This window comes from Bufo gargarizans, chromosome 3 (assembly GCF_014858855.1).
Source record: "Bufo gargarizans isolate SCDJY-AF-19 chromosome 3, ASM1485885v1, whole genome shotgun sequence".
Lineage (NCBI taxonomy): Eukaryota > Metazoa > Chordata > Amphibia > Anura > Bufonidae > Bufo > Bufo gargarizans.
The window spans coordinates 526,254,087-526,281,937 of record NC_058082.1 but is presented as its reverse complement, the minus strand read 5'-3'; positions in this window follow the sequence as shown (position 1 = coordinate 526,281,937).

Below are 27,851 nucleotides of genomic sequence, written 5' to 3'. Positions count from 1 at the left end.
ACATAAACGTCCAGGACACTTGCTGGTAACAAGGAATAATAACAAAAACCAGGCAAGGAGATTCCAGGAATAGTCCCAACCAGTGCTGAATGATGCTGTGCACTTGGCAGTCGAGTCACTCCAGATCTTGGGTCCGCTGTAAGGACAAAGTTCCTGGCAGTCTTCAGTCACTAGGAGTTGTGACCTATACCTGGTTGAGGGAAAATAACAGTGGGCACTGATCACCCTGAGAGACCTCCTTTTAAATGCCTGCTGACCAATCCCAGGGTGCCAAGTGTCCACTACCATAGGTGAACAAATTGCCCTGCACCTGAGTACAAGGCCTAAGGCAATCACAAGTTGATTAACCCATGGCTGGCTCCCTAATCCACTTTGCTCTTGTGAGTCAGTATAATATGAGCCACTGGTCGACGAAGTGCATAAGAAGCGCGTACTCGCGACCGTGTATCCCTTTGCGAACCTGCCCTCGTGCGTACGCACGGACGCATGATTGGCTCAGCGCGAGTATGCGAGCGCGTGGACCCAGATGCGGAAACGGAAGTCGCAGGAGACACCGGAGACAACCCTGGCCGCGGCGTCTTGTCACTCGCCTGGCCACTCTGTCCCCGGGACTCCGACGGTCCTCCCCTCCGATGTCCACGCGAACGCATCTCCGCACTGGCTCGCAAAGGGGTCAGCGCTGGTGCATCAGAGACATGCATAACCTGTCCCGCAACTCCACGAGGACCCCTCTTGGTTCCCCTGGAGTGCAAAGCAGGTGAGGATCTTACATATATATTCGTAATTTTGAATATTCAATTTTTTTTTTTATTCAGTACACATGATCCCTCCCTGCTTCTAGCTTGTGGGCCAATGAGAAGGCTGCAGTATATTTGACTTTAGGAGTAGTGTTGTTTGCGAATTTTCATAATGCTAATTTTTATTGCAAATTTTTAAACGTACAACTATTAGACAAAGGTTATAGCACTATATTAGCTAAATTGCTCTATATTTGTTTTTTTTTCCAAATATTCGCTATATTGCTATAACTTTGTTTTTTTGAATATTCATAATATTCTAAAACAATAATATATAGCAATATAGCGAATATTTGAAAAAAAAAACTAATATAGAGCAATTTAGCTAATATAGTGCTATAATCTTTTTTTTTTAATGGTTGTAATTTTTTTCCAATCTGAACTTCAGATGAGAAAAAAATTACAACTATTAGACAAAGAAGATTATAGCTCTATATTAGCTAAATTGCTCTATATTCGTATTTTTTTTTTAATATTCGCTATATTGCTATATATTCTTGTTTTAGAATATTATGAATATTCGAAAAAACTAAGTTATAGCAATATAGCGAATATCCCCAAAAAATTAATAAACGGATATAGAGCAATTTAGCTCATATAGTGCTATAATCTTCTTTGTCTAATAGTTGTAAGTTGAAAAATTCGCTATAAAAATTAGCATTACGGAAATTTGCATAATACACAATCATTACCTTGCCGATTTTTCGAGTAAAAATAAATAAATCGTAGAATATAACGAATATTCGAATTTGCAAATATTTAACAAACATTCTACAAAATATTTGCAAAATATCGCAAATTCGAATATGACCCCTGCCGCTCATCACTACCCATAAATACCTTGTCTCAGTTAAAGTATTGTAATGAAAAAAGAAACACTTATCTATCAATCTTTCTATCTATTTATCCGTCTGTCTATCTATTTAGCCATCCATGGGGCACCGCAGCAGAAAGTGAGCCTCATCCTCCATGGTCTCCTTGTCGCACCCCTGGCATGGTCTGCTGTCCCTGGGTTGTACCTGTGTCGGTGCTGCTCGGAAACAATGAATAGGCTGTGGGCGCTCAGTCTGTACCGGCTCAGGATCTGTTCGTCTCTGGGGTTGGGGAGTTTCTCTAGATATGGGGCCAATTTGTACGCCCTTTGCAGGCTCTGTTATATTGTCAGTTTTTGTGATGTCGTTCCTACAGACGCTGATATATTCCTCTTTGTTCTTGTGTATCGTCCTCTGGATTTCCCCCTTTGTCAGGCTATACTGGTTGGTGGCTTGGGCAGGCTAGGTTTGGGTGACTTGTTGCGGGGTGCTAATTTTTCTGGGGCTTCTTGGTGTGCTAAGGCTTTGTGCTGGTAGGAGCTGTCCATTTATCTATCTATCTGACTATCTATATTTGTGCATTTATAAATTGTTCCCAGTAATATTTTTCTTAGTCAAATAAAACATTTGCTAAGTATAAGGCTCAGAACAGATATAAAAGAATAAGGTGTGCACACAGTACCATCTGCTGGATATTTTAGCATATTACAATTACATAAAAGGCTGAGGTTTTTACCACTACTGAATAGAGCTCTGATTCCTCACAATTTGTAATGTAATGTATATTACAATTAGGAAAGGAATTTCTGGGGCATCATAGTGGAGGAAGGGATGGATGAAACATAATGGGGGCCATTTATCATTTGTGATTGAAGTTTGGTTTTACATTGTCTGGTTTGACCAAATTTATGAACTGGTGCACCTTAATAATATATATTGTGGGGGTCAGCTCAATAGTAAGTAGGCACAGCAGTCAGATACAGTGACACAATGACACAGTTGACACAGGGGTTTGCCCGTTTTCTTTATTCTCATCTACAAACAAAATATAAGGCCTTTACATTCAGGCAAAGATACAAAATAAATTCCTGCTCAGCTGAACACTAACTAAACATAAAATCACTCTTTCTATACGGGCGGCCTACTACCAGCCACACGACACAATAAAAATAAAATAAAAAAAAACTCTGTGTCCTTTTTGTTGCTTTAGCAGACTTCTGTAGCAATGGTGAAAGCCAGTCAGTTCAACCAGTCCCCACCCAGACATGCTCATAGTGCAAACCTTTATAGCCCAGAAATGAGCTGAGCTCCATCACCTGGTTGAGAGCTCTATATGAAACCTGTTCTGGACAGGAAGGGAATGAGGAGCCCCGCTACCAACCTGCATCCTCATTCCGTTAAAATCCAGGCCCGACAACACCATTTACCAAAGTCCTCTGCAAACTATGCTTTGCTAAGGCAGACTATCTTTTCCTGGATTTCGGATATCTCACCCAGGTTTCCTAGTTGAGATATCCACCTCCTGTAGCATAGTACATGGTATATGAAAGAAACCAAGGCGAAATATAACGATTCTCTACTACTTTTCCAGTCACTCTCTCACAATATATATATATATATATATATATATATGTGTATATAGATATATTGTATGTGGTGTAAATGTAATGTGGTTTACACCTTTAGGTGTAAAAGTAGACCAGTGGGTTGCCAGACGCAGGTTGTGACTTTTTTGGAACTTTAGCAAAAAGTCGCACATACTAAATGAGCCATAATCCAGGTCTAATCTCACTTTTAGCTCTTAAAGATAGACAACTGTGAAAAGTGTTGAGAAGCACGAAAGCTCAGTTTTATTTTAAGTACAAATCCAGCTTAAAATGTCATGCATGCGCTGTATTGTTGGGATACAGGCATCCACGCATTGTTCCCTGCTGCTGTGTAGTTGCCTTAGGTGGCTCAAGGCACAGGTAGAGGCTTACCCGCCACAAAACAATACCATGCTCCTGGTCCTGTTAGTGACATATATGCACAGCATTGTTCTGTGGTGCACTCATGCATGGGTGAGCCTGTACTTGCGAATTGAGCCGATTAACCCATTAAGGCCCAGAGTTTTTTTGTTTTTTTTAGCGTTTTTGTTGTGTGCTCCCTTCCTTCCCAGAGCAATAACTTTTTTATTTTTCTGTTCACATAGCCATATGAGGGCTTGTTTTTTGAGGAACAAGTTGTAATTTTCAATGACACCATTTAATATTGCATATGATGTAGTGGGAAGCAGGAAAAAATTCCAAATGGGGTGAAATTGCACACAAAAAAAAGAATTCCAAACAGCAAAGTAGCATAGGAAAGACTCAGAATTGAGAAAGCTCGTTTGAAGAACGAGTGAAACGTTTTCAAGAAATCTACAGTAAGTCCAGTTGCCTTGATTTATTAAAGCGGGAAGAAAATCGTTTTTTTTTTTTTGTCACCATATTTTGACCACTATAACTTTTTGGAATTGTGTGTACGGAGCTGTTTGGGGCTCTTTTTTGTGGGGCGATCTGAACTTTTAATTGACACCATTCTGGGGTGTGTATGACTTTTTGATCACTTTGTATTCAATATTTTTGTAGAAAATGACGAATCAGCCATTAGGACCCTTTTTCCCATTTTGCTGTTTGCCGTATGGGGAATATATTTTTATACTATGGGTATTTTCGCACACTACACGTTTTTTTAAATATTTTTAGTTCTTTTATTTTTATTTTGGGAAAAGGGGGGGTGGTAAAATTTTTTATATTTTTAATTAATTTATTTTTTACTTTTTTTTTTACACTTTTTTATAGTTCCCATAGGGAACTATAACATGCAATCATTAGATTGCTATTATCATAGACTCCAATGAACTTGCATTGGGATCTATGATGATTTTACTACTTTCCTATGGAGCCCTATTACAGGCAAGAGCTCCATAGGAAATACTATGCAGCAGCCTCCTGTCATTCATAAAGACAGGGGCTGCTGCATACAAGCTCCAACTCCTCCGATCGCCCCACGGGGGAGCCGTAGTACAACCGAAAGTGCGCACTTTTGGTTTCAGTGCGCTCAGATGCCTTGGTCAGGATCGACCACGGCATCTGAGGGGTTAAATGTCAACGATTGTCATTACTACCGATTGCGGACATGAGCCGCGGGTGTCTGCGATAAGCATCCGCAGGCGTCCACAGCAGGCAGGAGCGGGCGCCATATTTAAACACATGCTTAGTGCCATACATGTATGGCACTGGGCGTGAAGGGGTTAAGACAAGTACACAGCAGAACAATGCACCTGTATCCCAGCAATACAGTGCATGCTTGAAATTTCAAGCTGGATTCGTACATGAAATTAAACGGAGGCCATCAATCAAATGTGAAGGGGAAGGAAGGGGGCGCAACGAGCTTGACTTAAAGCCCAAAAGCTGCTGACCCCTTGACTTCAAGAACTTAATTTACACTGAGCAAAAATATAAATGCAACAATTTCGGTTTTGCCCCCCATATAGCATGAGCTGAACTCATAGATCTGAAACATTTTCTACATACACAAAAGACCCAATACTCTCAAATATTGTTCACAAATCTGTCTAAATCTGTGTTAGTGAGCACTTCTCCTTTGCCGAGATAATCCATCCCACCTCACAGGTGTGACATATCAAGGTGCTGTTTAGACAGCATGAATATTGCACAGGTGTGCCTTAGACTGCCCACAATAAAATGCCACTCTGAAATGTGCAGTTTGATGAAAGAGCGTGCAATCGGCATGCTGACTGCAGGAATGTCTACCAGAGCTGTTGCCTGTGCTATGAATGTTCATTTCTCTACCTTAAGCCATCTCCAAAGGCGTTTCAGAGAATTTGGCAGTACATTCAACCGGCCTCACAACCGCAGACCATCTGTAACCACACCAGCCCAGGACCTCTACATCCAGCATGTTCACCTCAATGATCGTCTGAGACCAGCCACCCGATGAGCTGCAGCAACAATCTGCACAAAGAATTTCTGCACAAACTGTCAGAAACCATCTCAAGGAAGCTCATCTGCATGCTTGTCATTCTCATTGGGGTCAGGACCTGAGTGCAGTTTGTCGTTGTAACCGACTTGTATGGGCCAATGCTTCAATGGCATCTGGCACGTTGGAGAGGCATTCTGTTCACGGATGAGTCCCGGTTTTCACTGTTCAGGACAGATGGCATCAGCATGTGTGGCGTCGTCTGGGTGAGCGGTTTGCTGATGTCAACGTTGTGGATCAAGTGGCCCATGGTGGCGGTGGGGTTATGGTATGGGCAGGCATATGTTATGGACAATGAACACTGGTGCATTTTATTGATGGCATTTTGAATGCCCAGGGATACCGTGATGAGATCCTGAGGTCCATTGTTTTGCCACTCATTAACGACTATCACCTCATGTTGCAGCATGATAATACACGGCCCCATATTGCAAGGATCTGTACACAATTCCTAGAAGCTGAAAACATCCCAGACATGGCCAGCATACTCACCAGACATGCCACCTATTGAGCATGTTTGGGATGCTCTGGATCGGCGTATATGACAGCGTGTTCCAGTTCCTGCCAATATTCTGCAATTTTGCACAGCTATTGAAGAGGAGGGGACCAAAATTCCACAGGCCACAATCAACAACCTGATCAACTCTATGCGACGGAGATGTGTTGCACTGCATGAGGCAAATGGAGGCTACATCAGATACTGACTGGTTTTCTGACCCCCCTTCCCCCCCAGTAAGGCAAAACTTTGCACATTTCAGAGTGCCTATTATTGTGGGCAGTCTAAGGCACACCTATGCAATATTCATGCTGTCTAATCAGCACCTTGATATGCCACACCTGTGAGGTGGGATGGATTATCTCAGCAAAGGAGAAGTGTTCACTAACACAGATTTAGACAGAGTTGTAAACAATATTTGAGAGTAATGGGTCATTTGTGTATGTAGAAAATGTTTCAGATCTTGCAAAATGGGAGCAAAACCGAAAGTGGCGCGTTTATATTTTTGCTCAGTGTGCATACATCATGCGGGGGAATCAAGCAGCTTTTTCTGCTATTAGGTGCATCAGAGAGTAAAGAAAAGAACAAATGTCACAGTCGTTAGGCAGAACTGCAAGCTAAAAAGACTACACCGGACGAAACAAACGGAACTCAGCTACAGACACACAAGAGTTTATTGTACAAACAGAATCCAAGGAGGGAAACACAGGGAAATAGAAAGCTCTATGTACTGTCCGCACAGTGGGAGGAAAACCCCCACTGCGCCACTGTCTAGTAATACTCCAGAGGGGCAGGACTAAGCAACTACTGGTATTCACTAGGGCCCCAGATGGTAGGGTTAGGCTTTGCCGCAGCGAGTTGCCAGGGTCCACTCTGGATCGTGAACTAGACAGTGGCAACAGGAGAAAACGGACAACAGGTACCAGAAGGTACCGACGGTACATAGGCAAACATAACAAACAGGCAAATACAAGCAGGCAACTAAAAACACCAGCAGAAGTTCATAGCAAGGAAACAGGAGTGACAATGAGCAGAGAAGGACTTGCTCCACCAGTAGTAAACTGCATGGCCTTGCCCATGGCACTCTGCTGCAAAGAAAGGTGCAGCAAGGCTTGCTGACCAGAGACATGAATACAAACTTGGTGACTAAAACATAACTGGCAGAACTGATAACAAAACACAGGAAAAAGGGTGGGAATGAACAAGTAGGAAACCCACAGAGCAGAGACAGACACGGATCCCATGGGTCAGCAGCATGGGAGAGTGAGTACAAACTAGGAGCAGGACAAGACAACACACACCAGGAGAGCTGATACAGAACTGAGGAAACCTCAGCCTTATATACAGGTTCCATGGGTGCAGCAGAGAGGCCACACCCATGGAGCAGATAGAGGATTAACTCCTAATAGGCACACAGGGGAGTTAACCCATAAAGAACCACAAACACACAGAAACGGAGCTGCAGCGAGAGCATAGACAGAAGGTCACAGCCAGAGGTAACGACTGTGACAACAACTTTAGAAAAATAATGATAACGTCTGTAAAGTAATATTGGTGGTTTATGGTGCGTTTTTTAGCCGACAGGTTCCCTTTAACCAAATGTTGCAGAAAATACTTTTTTAGAGCAAAAAACTGACATATCTGATTTGATAAATGTCCCCCAATATGTTTAGTTGGAAAAGACATATATCAATAAATAGTAAATCCATTCTCTATACGGTATATGATGTATAACTTACAAGCTGCTGAAATACAAACCATGGCAAGGGGCAAATCCTCTATATATTACTAGATTACTGGTTTAGATCACAATGTAATAATTAGAAATGAGCTAATCGAATCAGACGAAGTGGAATTCGATACGAATTTCTGGAAAAATTTGATTTGCAACGAATGCTAATTTTCTCGTGCTTTGTAGTAACAAATCGCAATTTTTCCTAAAATGGCGGCTACACGTGTGAGGACATGGGCGCAGGAACTCTGGGAAGGCGGGCTCTGGGAAGGGACAGATGTGAGAAGGTGCTGGGGACAGCAATTGGAAAAATATCATTGTGAAAACAAAACCTCAAAAAACGATTTATAAGTGCAGGGAAAGGTTAGAGAGGAATAATTTCATAGCATCTTAGTGCAGGGAGAGACGTCAGAAGGCGCTAGTGACAGTGACAGAAAAGCGATTTTCAAGTGCAGGCAAAGGATAGGAAGGAATCATTTCACAGCATCTTAGTGCAGGTAGAGACGTCTGAAGTCGCTTGAGACAGTGCTAGAAAAACTTAATTGTGAAAAAAAAAGTGATTTACAAGTGCAGGGAAACAATATTTGGGGATCCAAAAAGCCATTATGCAGCTCTGGCAATCTAGTAATTAGAACAAGGTGTCTGTGGATCACTACAGCTGGGTAATGGATTTAAGGTGTTCTTGGTTTATATGACCCTCCCAGTCACACAAAAGAACATGTAAAAAAATACCAAGATTAAACCAGGCACTCAAATGTGGAGTAATTGATCAAAATTTAATAAAATATACAGATATAATAAAATATATAATACCATAAGATATATGATACCATAAAATCATATAAAATCACATGAGAAGAAACATTAATCAGTAGCAGCAATATAGGTCATAAAGTTTGAGGCAACGGTCTAAGCAGCTTGTATTTAAAAGACCACAGCCCTTGTTTCAATCTAGTAGAAATCGATCTAAGCAGAGATCTAAGCGGCTTGGATTTGAAAAACCGCAGCCCTTATTCCAGTCTTGAAAAAAATCGCAATTCCAAGTGTTGTAAGGAATCTTATAGACAATTGCCGGTCTTGAATCGGTAATGACAAAGTGTAACTGTGCACTAAGGTGGCGTCCTACCTACTTAAGCAACTATGTTGCTTTACCTGGCAGGTGTATCCTTGTCCTATGTCCGGACCTAGAAAAGATGCGCTGTGGGCACGATGTCACCCGAATGTCCGCTCACAGAACTATGTTTGTGGCTATTTCTCTGGTGCTCTTCACCGGTATCATATATGTTATGGTATTATATATTTTATTATATCGGTATATTTTATTAAATTTTGATCAATTACTCCACATTTGAGTGCCTGGTTTAATCTTGGTATTTTTTACACAATCTAACAATTAGTTCTTGTTATTGGGGTGCAAGTGCTATGTTGAAAAGCATTTAGTGGCTTATATCTGTGGAAAAATATATACGCATTTCACTTCTGCAGTTATTTGTGTAGAAAGAGTTTAGTGGCCTATTTCAGTAAAAAAGGAAAAATATATACGCATTTCACTTCTGCAGTTATATGTGGTGAAAGCGTTTAGTGTCCTATTTCAGTGCAAACAGAAAAACAATATACACACTTCACTGTCACATTTATTTGTGAAAGAGGTTAGTGGCCTATTTCAGTACAGAAAAAATATATATATACGCACTTCACTGGTGCATTTATTTCTGCTAAAAACGTTTACTGGCCTATTTCAGCACAAAAAGAAAAATATATTTTCAGTTCACTTCTGCAGTTAAATGTGTTGAAAGCATTTACTGTCCAATTTCAGTGCAGAAATAAAAACATATACGCACTTCACTGGTGCACTTATTTGTGGCAAAAGCATTTAGTGGCCTATTTGAGTACTGAAAGAAAAACATACGCACTTCACTGGTGCAGTTATTTGTGGTAAAAGCGTTTACTGGCCTATTTCAGTACAAAAAGAAAAATATATTATCAGTTCACTTCTGCAGTTATAGGTGTTGATAGATAGTGTTGAGTGTGAATATTCAAATAACAAATATTTTTATCGAATATCGCAAATTCGAGAATTTGCTAATATTTTGAATATAGTGCTATATATATTCGCTATATTGAATATTCGTAAATTTTAAACATCTGAAAAAACATGATCCCTCGCTGCTTCTTGCTTGTGGGCCAATGAGTCATTGGCCCACAAGCAAATTAAGCTGGAAGGAATGATTTTTTCATATACAATTTTTTTTACGAATATTCTAAATAGCGAATATATTCGCTATATTGCTATAACTTCGTTTTTTAGAATATTTGTCATAAAGTACCCATTTTAGAAGGCAAGGTAAGTGTGAGACATAAATGTGTGGAGACCTGTAGTGAGGAGGTTAGATCTGGTTCTATTCAGGGATATCAGAGGTGTCTGAAAAACTGGAGTAGGAAGAACGGAGAGGCCAAGACGTGATTAAGGTTTTGAGGATCTCCAGTTGAACCAAGGGGACCAAATTTTCTTACATTTGTGATGCGATCTCAATTCCCAATGGGACAATTCTTCTAGTCTGGAAATAGAGGTAACTTTGTTTATCCAAAGTGTCACTGACACAGGACCTTGTGTTTTCCAGTTTGTAGCTATGATAAGTCTAGCTGCTGCAATAAGAGTTCTTAAAAGACTCTTCTCAGACAGAATCAGTGAGTTTGGTATGATGTTTAACAGGGCAGTCTTGGGACAACTGATGATCCTCTTCTTGTCTTTTTTATCTAAGATGTAATTGATATTTTCAAAAACCTGAGTCCAAAAGGATTGTATGTGTGGACAGGACCGCCATATATGTAAGAAGGTGCCTCTTTCCTTGAGACATCTCCAGCACAAATCTGACGTGGTGCTATACATTTGGCTTAATCTAGCAGGTGTGAGGTACCATCTGGATATTACTTTATAGGTGTTTTCCTGAATGTTAGAGCATCTTGAGGACAGTTTTGGTGATAGTAGTATAGCTTGAGTATCTTCATTTGTGAGTTTGATATTTAAATCTCTTTCCCATTATTTCAGAAAGTAAAGGGAGTTTGGTGTTTCATTTTGCAGTAAATTCTTACTTATCGTATGTGTACGTCTTTTAGGAGCCTGTGTTTGGGATATTAATTTTTCAAACCATGAGGGTTCCCTGATCTGGGGGTCTTGTGACATAACCAGTTTAAGGGATTTAGATATGATATTGTGATGGAGACTATTAAGTTGAGATGTGCCAAACCTTTCCCTCATAGTTTACAAGTTTAATATGACTCCGTCTGGATCTAAAAGCTCTGATGGAGCTAAATTGCTGTTATGTACTTGTGCTGGTAGAGTTGTATAGCCTTCTCCAATTGTGAGGAGGAAGTCACTGAGGCTACTTAGGTGAGAGGGAAATTTTGAGCATATATTTCTCAGGTGTTTTGTTTTCCAGGCAGATAATGTGGGGTGGACTAGGATGCTGTCTTTATTTATAGTGGGAGTATTTTGTGGGTTTGTGAAGACTGGACCCTTTAGGGGGTATCTTGTTAGTTCTTTTTCTAATGAGATCCAAGTTTTGTGTTTTGGGTGTCTCACCCAGTCTATAATTCTACTGAGGTGAACAGCTGTAATATATTTATCTAAGGAAGGAAGGCCAATCCCTCCTTTGGTTGTGGGTAGTTGAAGAATGTTATGGGATATTCTCGGTTTTATATTACCACATATGTAATTAGAGCATATTTTCTTGAAAGATTTCAGGAAGTGTTTTGGAAGCTTGATTGGGAGCACCTGTATGAGGTACGTAAGTTTAGGTAGGATTAGAGTGTTGAACATATTTTTCCGTCCTAACCATGATATAAAGGTGGGTTTCCAGGAGCTCAGCATATTTGGTATGGAATTTATAAGTGGAATAAAGTTTAAGCTATATAACTTGTTGAGGTCAGGGGGGATGTTAACACCTAAAAATTTCAGTGAATTTTTGGTCCATTGAAAAGGGGAGTCCTTCTCCAGGTATTTGAGGGCTTTGTGGGAATAAGATAAGCCCATCGCTTGTGACTTTGAGATATTAATTTTTTTTATTTTCTAAGGTATCAATTATATGAGGAAAGGCTTGTTTGGGGTTTGAGACAAACAAGAAAAGGTCATCTGTGTAAGCGGCTTGTTTTATCTCTAAGTCACCACATCTTAGACCTTTAATTCCAGGATTTTGCCTTATAGCGTGTAAAAGGGGTTCCATTAATAAAATAAATAATAAAGGGGATAATGGGCAGCCCTGTCTAGTTCCATTATTGATATGTACTGCTCGTGACAGAGTGTCATTAACTTTTATATAAGCGCAGGGGGAGGCGTACATTGAAAAGATAGCTTTAATGAATGTATTTGGAAATCCAAATTTTTCCATGGTACTTTCGAATGCTTTCTTAGCATCTGTCCCGAGCAGTACAATAGGTGATTTATTCCTTTTGGCAAGGGAGATAGCATTAATAATTTTATAAATACCATATTTTCCTTCTCTGCCTAGGACAAAACAAGTTTGATCAGGATGAAAGATCAAGTCCTGGAGTAAGGGTTTTATTCTGGCAGAGAGGATTCTAGCATAAATGTTAAGGTCTAGGTTCAGTAATGAAATGGGTCTATAGCTAGAGCAGAGTGTTTGGTCTTTTTGGGGTTTGGTAATTAGCGTAATATGAGCACTTAGTGTTTGGGGAGCAAAGGGTGTACCTACTAGTGCTGCATTAAACACTTGGCCCATGTGGGGGACCAGAATATATTTTAAAAGTCATGTAATATAAGGCTGGGAGGCCATCTGGGCCTGAGGTTTTCCCTTTAGCTATTGTTTTCAGGGTGTCCATGACCTCCTTATCTGAAATGGGAGCGCATAATCTTAGTCTTTGATCTACACAAATTCTCAGTAGATTAAGTTTACTCAGGAAATCAGAAGTGAGTTTGTTTTTTTCCTGTGAGGTCTTATCTGTCTCAGCTTCATTAATGTTGTAGAGTTCAGAATAGAAGTCATGGAAAGCCTGAGCAATAGCAGTGTCATCTCTATGTAGTTGCTCTCCACACGTCTTAATAGTTGCTATCCAAGATTAGCTTTTTTGTTGGCGTAGTAATGTAATCATAAATTTGGAAGATCTGTTGCCATGGGCAAAGAATTTTTGTTTTAAAGCTAAGTATAATTTTGCTGATTGTGCATTAAGATGAGTTTTCAGCTCCTCTCTAGCCATGTTGAGTTTATCTAAGATATCGCTTTTCCTAAGATGTTTGTGGTAGCACTCTAGCCTAGAGATTTTGGAGAATAATTCATTTGTCTTTTTTTGCCTTACTTTATTTAGGTTTGAAGCAAGAGAAATGAACTCTCCCCTAATTACTGCTTTGTGTGCTTCCCACACAAATTGTGGGGAAGTTTCTCCTTGGTTATTGACTGTAAAGTAATCTTAGATTTTTTTTATTTATGGCAGAGTATATGTCTGTAGAGCTGAGTAAAGTTTCGTTCAGACGCCAGATAAAAAGTTTGGGTGTAGAGTTAGGTAGCTTAAAGGTGAGGAACACAGGTGCATGGTCTGAGTGTAGAAGAGGACCTATTTTAGTTTCTTTGCAAAGGTGAAGGATGTTAGTTGGAGGAATATATAGTCTAATCTTTGATAGGATTTGTGTGGGGCTGAGAAGTGAGTAAAGTCTTTTTCTTTTGGGTTGAGTGCTCTCCATACATCAACTGGGGAACTTTTGTGCAAGGATTTTTTTATGGACGTCAAGGATCTGTTTGGAAGTGCTGATTTGCCTGTTGAAGAATCTATGCGTGGGTTCAGTGTCACGTTGAAATCTCCAGCTACTATAACTAGCCCTTCTCGGAAGGCTTCAAACTCTGGCCAAAATTTGTCAAACCATTTTTTTTGTGCAATGTTGGGGGCATAGATATTGACCAAAGTGTATAATTGAGAGTTAATTTTCCCTTTAACCATTAAATATCTCCCTTCTTCATCTGATATGGTGAGCGTGTGTAGGAAATCTGTATTTCTGTGGATCCCTACACTAGTTCCAGATTTATTTGAGGCTGATGAGGAGTTATGGAACCAGAGATTGTATTTTGTCTTCGATAACTCTGGTGTTTTATTATGTTTAAAGTGAGTTTCTTGTAGGAATATTATGTTGGCCTTCTCTTTGTGTAATTGATTAATAATTTGACTTCTCTTCACAGGAGACTTAAAGCCTCTCACATTACAGGTAGCTACCCTAAGTTCTGCCATGAGGAGAAGTGGGTATGAGGTCTCGTGCTGATATTTTACTCACTATTGAAGTGCTCCATTGTGCTCCTGCTAGGTGGTCACATCTTCTGGGATCACTCGATGGTACTTTGGGTAAAGGAGTGAGTGAGGATGAGGGGGAGGGTAAAACCAGTCTAAATACATAGAGAACAAAATAATGATTAGACATAAACAGTGCATTTAGCAACCATTCCCAAAAATACATCTCTTATGAGAGAATGTGCGGGGATGTATATATTATAGGTCCAAAATGAGACCTAAAGAGATATTGTGACAAGTTATAAAGACAAAAAAATAATAATAATTTCAGTACATATCATGTACGGCACAGGTTGTGTTATATATTATATATACTAACTACTATTAATCTAAGTAGTAACAGTAATACAAGGGAGGAGAAATGGGCCTTGCTAAGTGGCCCTGAACGTTGATCTGGATATCCAGCAGGAGCGACCCCCCTATAGTTGTTGGAAGGTAAGGAAGAGTGGAAGGGAGGGTTGGGGACCAAGAAGCAAAGGAGGGTCCCATGCTGCAGATCAAGACCATTAAGATCAGAGATCTCTCTCTATATAAGTGATAGAGGAGAAGGCTTGGAGAACACAATAATGTCCTTTATAGGAGAAAAGGAACAAGATAGCTATCTAAGGTTGCTTCAATCATCATCTGCCATGAGACGTCTAGGGGTAATTTTCCCTTGTCTTCTCTTGTTCTTCTGGGCTTTGCTGGAAAGGACCAGTCTCCCATGTAGTTGGAGGTGGGACTTCAGATGGTATGAGGACATCTCTAGCAATAGACCAGTCTGGGATATCTATGTCCGTAATTTCCAAGGCAGCGAGGACATCTGGTAGATCTTTTGGTGTTCTTATGGTGTATCTTCTCTCTCTCCAAGTTATTAGCATGCCAAAAGGGAACAACCATCTGAAGGCAATTCTCTTGTGTCTTAAATAATCTGTTAGAGGATTCAACATACGTCTTTTGTTTAGGGTTACAGGTGTTATGTCTTGGAATAATGGAATTGTGGCATCTTCATATTCAATGCGCTCCATTTCTCTAGCTGTTTTCATTATTGCCTCTTTCTGAGCAAAATTTAAGAGTTTACAGATTACGTCTCTTAGAGGGTCGTCCGGATTAGGTTTAGGACGTAAAGCTCTGTGAGCTCTTTCAATTATAACAGAATTAGGAGAGTCATCCATTAGCAAAGATTTGCATATCTCCTCAACTGCTTTAGGAATTGCCTCATTTGCGACAGATTCAGGAATACCGCGAAAGCGGATATTATTTCTCCTGCCTCTGTTATCTTGATCTTCAATGAAATCATGAAGATGGTTGATGTGTTGTTGATATTTAGAGAAAGCTTCAGAGGCTTGTTTAGTGTAGTGAGTAATGGCTGTTTGTGTGGTTTCAAGTACTTCAACTCTGTTGCCAATCTGTCTCATTTCTCTTTTAATTTCAGACAACTCCTTTAGTACTGGGTTCAAAGCATCTGACAAAGCCCTGGAGATGAAAGATCTGGATAGAGGGAGTTCTGCTGTGGGCTCTGTGACATCTTCATATTCACTATCTCCTTCTTGTGAGCGTGTTGTTGATTTCTGAGCGGCTCCTTTAGGAGTGGAGACTTGTGACCCAGGAGGAGTGTGGGATTTCTTCATTATGAATTTGTCCAGACATGGTTGAGACAGATGTGGAAGTTTTGCAGGATCATGGTATTCTTGGCTGGTGCCTCTAAATCTTCCCACTTTTACCATAAGTGCTTGCGTCTGAGACCACTTTATAAATTTTTATAATCACCTGTGCCTGTGTCAAGGCTAGATTGGCAATTAATACATAATCAGGTTTTGATGGTTAATTTACTTGAAAGACAGTGGAAATTTTGTGTAAAGTTAGAAGTATTATTCCACTTGTGGAAGGTGAAATGATGTTGATCTTTGTGGACAGTAGTACTTGTTTATAAAGTTGTATTAATACTTGTTCTGGCTTGGGAAAATGGGTATCTGGCCCTTTAAATAGTTTCAGCTATAAAGGATGAGGAAGGTTGGTGGGGGGTGCAAGGGTGAGTGACTGCAGATCTTGTAAGTTCAAAGCTTATGTCTTAAACTTAGCGATATATCACTCGGATTTCCTTGCGGTGGTACACTCAGGATGGTGGGTGATAGAAGCACGGTGCTCCGGACCACTGCCGTATCACATCTGATTGTATCCTGTGCACGGGCTGTGTTGCGATCTTTATAAGTGAGTATAATTTTCACTTATCTGTGTTGGATCGGGTAGTATAAGCAATCGGATGGTGTTTAAATCACCTTAGAGTGGTTGCCTATTTCAGCTCAGGGGCTCAAGAGGTTAACCATTGGCATGCCTCAATGCAGATTAGAGCCCCAGGGGCCAGGGGTCGGCGTTTTGCCTGGAGGAGCACAGCAAGGGAAGGGTAAAGTCCTCTTACCGGTAACTTGTTTTCTTCAGCTACCGAGTGTACCCCTTGTATTTGGCCCTGTTTGTCCGGTAGGCCCGGTTCTCTGTGCGGGTGGTGTCTGCAAGTTGAGTGCGAGGCTTGGCGCTTTTGTAGGCTGCATGTATATCTCTGGTTGTTGGAGCCCTAAAATTCTGAGAGAGGGCTTAAAATGATCCGGCTGCCCTATATAGTCAGACAAGACAGGTTTGAGGCGTATTGTAGCCTTAGTATTGCCCTGATGTCTATAGATAGACTTTCAATGGCAGGAGCTCTGCAAGGACACTTCCTTCCTGTTCGACTGTTAGCCACGCCCCCAAGTCTTAATTTTTTCTTAAATCTGAAGTTCATAAGAGAAAAAACGTTACAACTATTAGACAAATAAGATTATACCACTAAATTAGCTAAATCAATCGATTCTACATTATTTTTCAAATATTTGCTATATTACAAGAAGCAGGGTGGAATAAATCTTGTTATTCAAATTTCCGATTTTTACCCAAAAATCGGGAATGTTATGAATGATCGCGTGAGGAAGCGATCTTATGACTGATGTAATCGTGTCACGTGACATCTTCCCTGGTTTCGGTTTTGCATTGCTTCCAGTGGAGTTTGGCGTTATTTCTGTATTAAAATCAGCGATCGAAAATGGGGAGAATGATTTAAAAAATAAGTTATTCTCACTGTAAGTAATATTGTATTACAGCACTGTATTTTATTTCATATTGCATGCATGTCAGAACAATATTTAGCAACACTCAATCTACGTCTAAATTATTCATATGTACTGTAGATTGAGGGTTGCTAAATATTTGTGTATGCGAATAAGAACTACAATGATGCAAAAAAAAATAAAAAATACTACTGATTGGGTATTCTTGTTACTTCACAGCACTATGTCAGTAGCATTTATGTATGGACAACAGATAAATATCTATCACATGCACATAGCACGTCTGTTTTCCTGCCATGCAATATATACCACACACTACAGGGAGTGCAGAATTATTAGGCAAGTTGTATTTTTGAGGATTAATTTTATTATTGAACAACAACCATGTTCTCAATGAACCCAAAAAACTCATTAATATCAAAGCTGAATATTTTTGGAAGTAGTTTTTAGTTTGTTTTTAGTTTTAGCTATTTTAGGGGGATATCTGTGTGTGCAGGTGACTATTACTGTGCATAATTATTAGGCAACTTAACAAAAAACAAATATATACCCATTTCAATTATTTATTTTTATCAGTGAAACCAATATAACATCTCAACATTCACAAATATACATTTCTGACATTCAAAAACAAAACAAAAACAAATCAGTGACCAATATAGCCACCTTTCTTTGCAAGGACACTCAAAAGCCTGCCATCCATGGATTCTGTCAGTGTTTTGATCTGTTCACCATCAACATTGCATGCAGCAGCAACCACAGCCTCCCAGACACTGTTTAGAAAGGTGTACTGTTTTCCCTCCTTGTAAATCTCACATTTGATGATGGACCACAGGTTCTCAATGGGGTTCAGATCAGGTGAACAAGGAGGCCATGTCATTAGATTTTCTTCTTTTATACCCTTTCTTGCCAGCCACGCTGTGGAGTACTTGGACGCGTGTGATGGAGCATTGTCCTGCATGAAAATCATGTTTTTCTTGAAGGATGCAGACTTCTTCCTGTACCACTGCTTGAAGAAGGTGTCTTCCAGAAACTGGCAGTAGGACTGGGAGTTGAGCTTGACTCCATCCTCAACCCGAAAAGGCCCCACAAGCTCATCTTTGATGATACCAGCCCAAACCAGTACTCCACCTCCACCTTGCTGGCGTCTGAGTCGGACTGGAGCTTTCTGCCCTTTACCAATCCAGCCAGGGGCCCATCCATCTGGCCCATCAAGACTCACTCTCATTTCATCAGTCCATAAAACCTTTGAAAAACCAGTCTTGAGATATTTCTTGGCCCAGTCTTGACGTTTCAGCTTGTGTGTCTTGTTCAGTGGTGGTCGTCTTTCAGCCTTTCTTACCTTGGCCATGTCTCTGAGTATTGCACACCTTGTGCTTTTGGGCACTCCAGTGATGTTGCAGCTCTGAAATATGGCCAAACTGGTGGCAAGTGGCAACTTGGCAGCTGCACGCTTGACTTTTCTCAGTTCATGGGCAGTTATTTTGCGCCTTGGTTTTTCCACACGCTTCTTGCGACCCTGTTGACTATTTTGAATGAAACGCTTGATTGTTCGATGATCACGCTTCAGAAGCTTTGCAATTTTAAGAGTGCTGCATCCCTCTGCAAGATATCTCACTATTTTTGCCTTTTCTGAGCCTGTCAAGTCCTTCTTTTGACCCATTTTGCCAAAGGAAAGAAAGTTGCCTAATGATTATGCACACCTGATATAGGGTGTTGATGTCATTAGACCACACCCCTTCTCATTACAGAGATGCACATCACCTAATATGCTTAATTGGTAGTAGGCTTTCAAGCCTATACAGCTTGGAGTAAGACAACATGCATAAAGAGGATGATGTGGTCAAAATGCTCATTTGCCTAATAATTCTGCACTCCCTGTATATACCATACACACAATATATATATAGATTCAAATTTATGTCCATGAGCTATTTTGTCAGACCGCCAGTATTTGATGGTTCATTTAGCGTTACCCAGGGTGCACCACGGGGATGCAAACCAGCTGTACACCCAATACCATACCGTCACTTAACTAGACAGGTACATTGCAGCTTAGCTGGCCAATATCTGATTGCTCAGAGATACATATAATCGCAATACAATCCGATCTTATATCAGTAACTTTAAATCTAATATTACCCCTTTAATCCCTTCAAGATCAGGCATATTTTATTTATTTTTTTTGTCCTTCTCATGTTCCAAAAGCCACAACTTTTTTTTTATTTTTCCATTCACATAGCTACAGGTCCTTCTAAAAAAATTAGCATATTGTCATAAAGTTCATTATTTTCTGTAATGTACTGATAAACATTAGACTTTCATATATTTTAGATTCATTACACACAACTGAAGTAGTTCAAGTCTTTTATTGTTTTAATATTGATGATTTTGGCATACAGCTCATGAAAACCCCAAATTCCTATCTAAAAAAATTAGCATATTTCATCCGACCAATAAAAGAAAAGTGTTTTTAATACAAAAAAAGTCAACTTTCAAATAATTATGTTCAGTTATGCACTCAATACTTGGTCGGGAATCCTTTTGCAGAAATGACTGCTTCAATGCGGCGTGGCATGGAGGCAATCAGCCTGTGGCACTGCTGAGGTGTTATGGAGGCCCAGGATGCTTCGATAGCGGCCTTAAGCTCATCCAGAGTGTTGGGTCTTGCGTCTCTCAACTTTCTCTTCCCAATATCCCACAGATTCTCTATGGGGTTCAGATCAGGAGAGTTGGCAGGCCAATTGAGTAATACCATGGTCAGTAAACCATTTACCAGTGGTTTTGGCACTGTGAGCAGATGCCAGGTCGTGCTGAAAAATAAAATCTTCATCTCCATAAAGCTTTTCAGCAGATGGTAGCTGCTCCAAAATCTCCTGATAGCTAGCTGCATTGACCCTGCCCTTGATAAAACACAGTGGACCAACACCAGCAGCTGACATGGCACCCCAGACCATCACTGACTGTGGGTACTTGACACTGGACTTCAGGCATTTTGGCATTTCCCTCTCCCCAGTCTTCCTCCAGACTCTGGCACCAAGAATTCCGAATGACATGCAAAATTTGCTTTCATCCGAAAAAAGTACTTTGGACCACTTAGCAACAGTCCAGTGCTGCTTCTCTGTAGCCCAGGTCAGGTGCTTCTGCCGCTGTTTCTGGTTCAAAAGTGGCTTGACCTGGGGAATGCGGCACCTGTAGCCCATTTCCTGCACACGCCTGTACACGGTGGCTCTGGATGTTTCTACTTCAGACTCAGTACACTGCTTCCGCAGGTCCCCCAAGGTCTGGAATCAGTCCTTCTCCACAATCTTCCTCAGGGTCCGGTCACCTCTTCTCGTTGTGCAGCGTTTTCTGCCACACTTTTTCCTTTCCACAGACTTCCCACTGAGGTGCCTTGATACAGCACTCTGGGAACAGCCTATTTGTTCCGAAATTTCTTTCTGTGTCTTACCCTCTTGCTTGAGGGTGTCAATGATGGCCTTCTGGACAGCAGTCAGGTCGGCAGTCTTACCCATGATTGCGGGTTTGAGTAATGAACCAGGCTGGGAGTTTTTAAAAGCCTCAGGAATCTTTTGCAGGTGTTTAGAGTTAATTAGTTGATTCAGATGATTAGGTTAATAGCTCGTCTAGGCCTCTTTCACACTTGCGTTGTCCGGATCCGGCGTGTACTCCACTTGCCGGAATTACACGCCGGATCCGGAAAAACGCAAGTGTACTGAAAGCATTTAAAGACGGATCCGTCTTCAAAATGCTTTCAGTGTTACTATGGCAGCCAGGACGCTATTAAAGTCCTGGTTGCCATAGTAGGAGGGGGGAGCAGTATACTTACAGTCCGCGCGGCTCCCGGGGCGCTCCAGAATGACGTCAGAGCGCACCATGCGCATGGATGACGTGCCATGCGATCACGTCATCCATGCGCCTCGGGCGCCCTGACGTCACTCTGGAGCGCCCCGGGAGCCGCACGGACGGTAAGTATGCTGCTCCCCCGCTCCCTGCTACACTTTACCATGGCTGCCAGGACTTTAGCGTCCCGGCAGCCATGGTAACCACTCTAAAAAAGCTAAACATCGGATCCGGCAATGCGCCGAAACGACGTTTAGCTTAAGACCGGATCCGGAACAATGCCTTTCAATGGGCATTAATTCCGGATCCGGCCTTGCGGCAAGTCTTCAGGATTTTTGGCCGGAGCAAAAAGTGCAGCATGCTGCAGTATTTTCTCCGGCCAAAAAACGTTCTGTTCCGGAACTGAAGACATCCTGATGCCTCCTGAACGGATTTCACTCCATTCAGAATGCATTAGGATAAAACTGATCAGGATTCTTCCGGCATAGAGCCCCGACGACGGAACTCTATGCCGGAAGACAAGAACGCAGGTGTGAAAGAGCCCTTAGAGAACCTTTTCATGATATGCTAATTTTTTGAGATAGGAATTTGGGGTTTTCATGAGCTGTATGCCAAAATCATCAATATTAAAACAATAAAAGGCTTGAACTACTTCAGTTGTGTGTAATGAATCTAAAATATATGAAAGTCTAATGTTTATCAGTACATTACTGAAAATAATGAACTTTATCACAATATGCAACATTTTTTAGAAGGACCTGTATATGAGGGCTTATTTTTTGCGGGACAAGATGCATTTTTCAATACCACCATTTAATTTACCATGTTTTATATTAGAAAAAAGGAAAAAAAATTATGTGTGCGGCAAAATTGAAAAAAATTCTAAATTCCACCAAGGTTTTTGGAGTTTTGACATCACAGCGTTCACTATGCACTAAAAATGACCTGAAATTTTTATATTCTGCGGCTCAATACGAATGTGGCAATAACAAACTTGAACATTTTCTTTTTGTTTTATTACTTAAAAAAAAATGTAAATCTTCAGAAAAATCAAAATTTTCTTTGCATCGCTATATTCTGACAGCGATAACTGCTAGCTTTTTTTGTGCAACAAACTGTACTTTTCATTGATGCTATTTTTGCAGTACATACAACGTTTTGATCATCATTATTCAAATGTTTTATGGGACAAAATGAAAAAAAAATGGCAAATTGCGTGTTTTAATTTTTTTTTCAGAAACTGCACAATAATTTTTAAAAAATATTTTAATAGTTCAGACATTTTCAGACACAGCGATACCCATTGTTTTTTTTTTATTGTTTATGTAGTTTTATATGTAAAATTGGGAAAGGGTGGTGATTCAAACTTTTAATATAGTGGTGTTTATTTATACTTATTTACCTTTTTTATTTACAGCAATTAGCCCCCATAGGGGCGTCGTACATGGGATCTTTTGATCCCCTCTCCTATTCACCATAATAGAGATCTATTACGGTGAATAGGATTCTTACACACTCCATTCTGAGCCCTGCCTCGTGCATAGCTCAGTATGGAGAAAACCATGGCAGGCCTGGATCGCTTCAGCAGCGTCCAGGCTGCCATGGCAACCAATCTGAGCCCCGCAATTTCACTGTGGGGGCTCCGATCGGAAGGAAGATGGAGGCGCATCACGTCACAGGTGCCGCGATCAGCCTTGATTGCTGCACCTGAGGGGTTGAATGGCAGGGGCGGCGCGATCGTCGCTTCCTGTTAGTACGGCCGGATGCCGGCTGTATCATACATCCATGATGCCGGATGCCGGCCGCTCCATACATCCCCTGTCACACAATGACATACCTGTCATAATGCGTGAAGGGGTTAAAGACGTAACTACTTTTTGCTTTTTATTGTGAATATTTCTTTGAATATTTGTATAATAAAAAAATTGTGATTTTATGCTTTCATCTTTATCCTTCAACGCTTTCTGGAAAGGGGCTATCCATGGACCCAGAAAAGGGTAGATAAAGAGGTCATTGTACGGTCGGTCCGGGCCGAAATAAAACTGAATAGCGGCATATGGCATCACCACAAGGCCATTCAAAAAAGTGGTGTGACCGGAAACCCCTACACCACGGTCGGGTCGATGAGTATAGTAGGAGATTATGGACAAACCTAATTGCGGATGCAATTAAGGGGTGACATGGTGTCATGATACCGTTTAATTGCATACGTGTGGTGGCTTAAAAGATAGTTTTGAATGAATGGACTGGCTCACCCTATCAATTACAAGGATGGGTGCTCCCTCAAAAAAGATATCCCCAATCTTTCAAAGTAGATAATTATAAATAACAGAATGTGAGGGGCACACCTACACATGGAAATCACATGGACAACCAGCCAATATATGTGTAACAATTATTAATTTATTAAATGCCACACTATAATAAACACTAAAATACACTAAAAGAATGAGGATCCTCAATTTTCACATAGGATATATAAGCATAAAAGGTGATACATAGAATACATGAATAACTAAGTATCAATGGATAAACTATGTAGTAACCAGTTTGACTGATGTAGGAATTACAATGTTTCAAATGCGCAAGATTAGATGCGCACTGCCTCTACTGGAAACTAGGCTTCTGGCCGTAGTTAATGATTCAACAGACAGTCCTGACTAAAAAATGTCTTCACAGCAGGTATAACGTAGTCAGCTGTTAAACCGCACTGTGTAGCCGATATTATATTGGTTCTTACCGCACCTGTATGGCCGATAATTGTAAATACATGAACAGTCATATAGTTTGTTTCTTCACAGCGATTAAGATTGCTGCTGGCCCGTACTGTGTGTGAACACACTACTCACTGTTACGGTGTACTGCAATGACCGATCCCCCGTGCTTGGCGTGGCGTCCCACGTGTGTCAGCAGCGGTATTCTGGGTTCCGGTTCCTTCCTTTTAACAAGTGAGTCTGTTGTGGACCGTTGATTAAGACGCCAGGGTCAAAGGAAATCCAGACCCAATGTGGAGCTCGGCGTTAGTTGATATCTTTAGTCCCGGACGCTTTGAAGCTTGTGTTTGATATTATCGGCTCCGTGAATAAGCGCTTCCAGGAATTCCAAAATGGTGCGCAGATATATCGGCTGCGGCAATTTTCTTTGTTTGAGACTTAATACCAGACGCGTTTCGGAGTTGGCAGTGACTATTAAGTCTCAAACAAAGAAAATTGCCGCAGCCGATATATCTGCGCACCATTTTGGAATTCCTGGAAGCGCTTATTCACGGAGCCGATAATATCAAACACAAGCTTCAAAGCGTCCGGGACTAAAGATATCAACTAACGCCGAGCTCCACATTGGGTCTGGATTTCCTTTGACCCTGGCGTCTTAATCAACGGTCCACAACAGACTCACTTGTTAAAAGGAAGGAACCGGAACCCAGAATACCGCTGCTGACACACGTGGGACGCCACGCCAAGCACGGGGGATCGGTCATTGCAGTACACCGTAACAGTGAGTAGTGTGTTCACACACAGTACGGGCCAGCAGCAATCTTAATCGCTGTGAAGAAACAAACTATATGACTGTTCATGTATTTACAATTATCGGCCATACAGGTGCGGTAAGAACCAATATAATATCGGCTACACAGTGCGGTTTAACAGCTGACTACGTTATACCTGCTGTGAAGACATTTTTTAGTCAGGACTGTCTGTTGAATCATTAACTACGGCCAGAAGCCTAGTTTCCAGTAGAGGCAGTGCGCATCTAATCTTGCGCATTTGAAACATTGTAATTCCTACATCAGTCAAACTGGTTACTACATAGTTTATCCATTGATACTTAGTTATTCATGTATTCTATGTATCACCTTTTATGCTTATATATCCTATGTGAAAATTGAGGATCCTCATTCTTTTAGTGTATTTTAGTGTTTATTATAGTGTGGCATTTAATAAATTAATAATTGTTACACATATATTGGCTGGTTGTCCATGTGATTTCCATGTGTAGGTGTGCCCCTCACATTCTGTTATTTGCTTAAAAGATAGTGTTTCTTACCTGGTAACAGATGCCTTGGTGCAGTCTGATCTTCATGGTCACAGATGCCTTGGTGCAGTCTGATCTGCAGGAGGGACCGATCTTGGTGCTGATTGGAGAAGATTTCAACGGTCCATTCATGTTAGTACCTATAAAAGAGAGAGGTTGTCGGTTATCTGCGCATTCTGAGTGGCAGAGAAGAAAACCACATCTTCCTCTCCCTATAAGATTTGTCAAGGTGTTTAGTATTGGGTAAATAGTCACGTTTAAGTGGACTATATGATTGATTATTATTCTAAGATATTCAGTTATGAAGTTAATTTAATGGTATTATTCAGTGATGGTAACATACGGAACACCGTAGCCTGTTGTTTCCATACAAATAAAGTAGTTAAATTATAATTGGTGTGTTGTATTTATGTACTGATTTATGGGATTTATGACACCATGGTACAATGCTTACATGATTTTGGGATTTCTCTCTACAACACTCAGTAATGTATATATTCAATTATGCTGCTAATCCGTACAGATGTAGTATGGATAACACACAACCTCTTAACTCAAATTTCTTAACTAGAGTTGAGCGAACACCTGGATGTTCGGGTTCGAGAAGTGCGGCCGAACATCCCGGAAATGTTCGGGTTCGGGATCCGAACCCGATCCGAACTTCGTCCCGAACCCGAACCCCATTGAAGTCAATGGGGACCCGAACTTTTCGGCACTAAAACGGCTGTAAAACAGCCCAGGAAAGGGCTAGAGGGCTGCAAAAGGCAGCAACATGTAGGTAAATCCCCTGCAAACAAATGTGGATAGGGAAATTAATTAAAATAAAAATTAAATAAATAAAAATTAACCAAAATCAATTGGAGAGAGGTTCCATAGCAGAGAATCTGGCTTCCCGTCACCCACCACTGGAACAGTCCATTCTCAGATATTTAGGCCCCGGCACCCAGGCAGAGGAGAGAGGTCCCGTAACAGACAATCTGGCTTCATGTCAGCAGAGAATCAGTCTTCATGTCATAGCAGAGAATCAGGCTTCACGTCACCCACCACTGTAAGAGTCCATTTTCATAAATTTAGGCCCAGCACCCAGGCAGAGGAGAGAGGTCCCGTAACAGAGGATCTGGCTTCATGTCAGCAGAGAATCAGTCTGCATGTCATAGCAGAGAATCAGGCTTCACGTCAGCCACCACTGCAACAGTCCATTGTCATAAATTTAGGCCCAGCACCCAGGCAGAGGAGAGAGGTCCCGTAACAGAGAATCTGGCTTCATGTCAGCAGAGAATCAGTCTGCATGTCATAGCAGAGAATCAGGCTTCACGTCAGCCACCACTGCAACAGTCCATTGTCATAAATTTAGGCCCAGCACCCAGGCAGAGGAGAGAGGTCCCGTAACAGACAATCTGGCTTCATGTCAGCAGAGAATTAGTCTGCATGTCATAGCAGAGAATGAGGCTTCACGTCAGCCACCACTGCAACAGTCCATTGGCATATATTTAGGCCTAGCACACAGGCAGAGGAGAGAGGTCCCGTAACAGACAATCTGGCTTCATGTCAGCAGAGAATCAGTCTGCATGTCATAGCAGAGAATGAGGCTTCACGTCACCCACCACTGCAACAGTCCATTGGCATATATTTAGGCCTAGCACACAGGCAGAGCAGAGAGGTCCCGTAACAGACAATCTGGCTTCATGTCAGCAGAGAATCAGTCTGCATGTCATAGCAGAGAATGAGGCTTCACGTCACCCACCACTGCAACAGTCCATTGGCATATATTTAGGCCTAGCACACAGGCAGAGCAGAGAGGTCCCGTAACAGACGATCTGGCTTCATGTCAGCAGAGAATCAGTCTGCATGTCATAGCAGAGAATGAGGCTTCACGTCACCCACCACTGCAACAGTCCATTGGCATATATTTAGGCCTAGCACACAGGCAGAGCAGAGAGGTCCCGTAACAGACAATCTGGCTTCATGTCAGCAGAGAATCAGTCTGCATGTCATAGCAGAGAATCAGGCTTCACGTCAGCCACCACTGCAACAGTCCATTGTCATAAATTTAGGCCCAGCACCCAGGCAGAGGAGAGAGGTCCCGTAACAGACAATCTGGCTTCATGTCAGCAGAGAATTAGTCTGCATGTCATAGCAGAGAATCAGGCTTCATGTCAGCCACCACTGCAACAGTCCATTGGCATATATTTAGGCCTAGCACACAGGCAGAGGAGAGGTTCATTCAACTTTGGGTAGCCTCGCAATATAATGGTAAAATGAAAATAAAAATAGGATTGAATGAGGAAGTGCCCTGGAGTCCAATAATATATGGTTATGGGGAGGTAGTTAATGTCTAATCTGGACAAGGGACGGACAGGTCCTGTGGGATCCATGCCTGGTTCATTTTTATGAACGTCAGCTTGTCCACATTGGCTGTAGACAGGCGGCTGCGTTTGTCTGTAATGACGCCCCCTGCCGTGCTGAATACACGTTCAGACAAAACGCTGGCTGCCGGGCAGGCCAGCACCTCCAAGGCATAAAAGGCTAGCTCTGGCCACGTGGACAATTTAGAGACCCAGAAGTTGAATGGGGCCGAACCATCAGTCAGTACGTGGAGGGGTGTGCACACGTACTGTTCCACCATGTTAGTGAAATGTTGCCTCCTGCTAACACGTTGCGTATCAGGTGGTGGTGCAGTTAGCTGTGGCGTGTTGACAAAAGTTTTCCACATCTCTGCCATGCTAACCCTGCCCTCAGAGGAGCTGG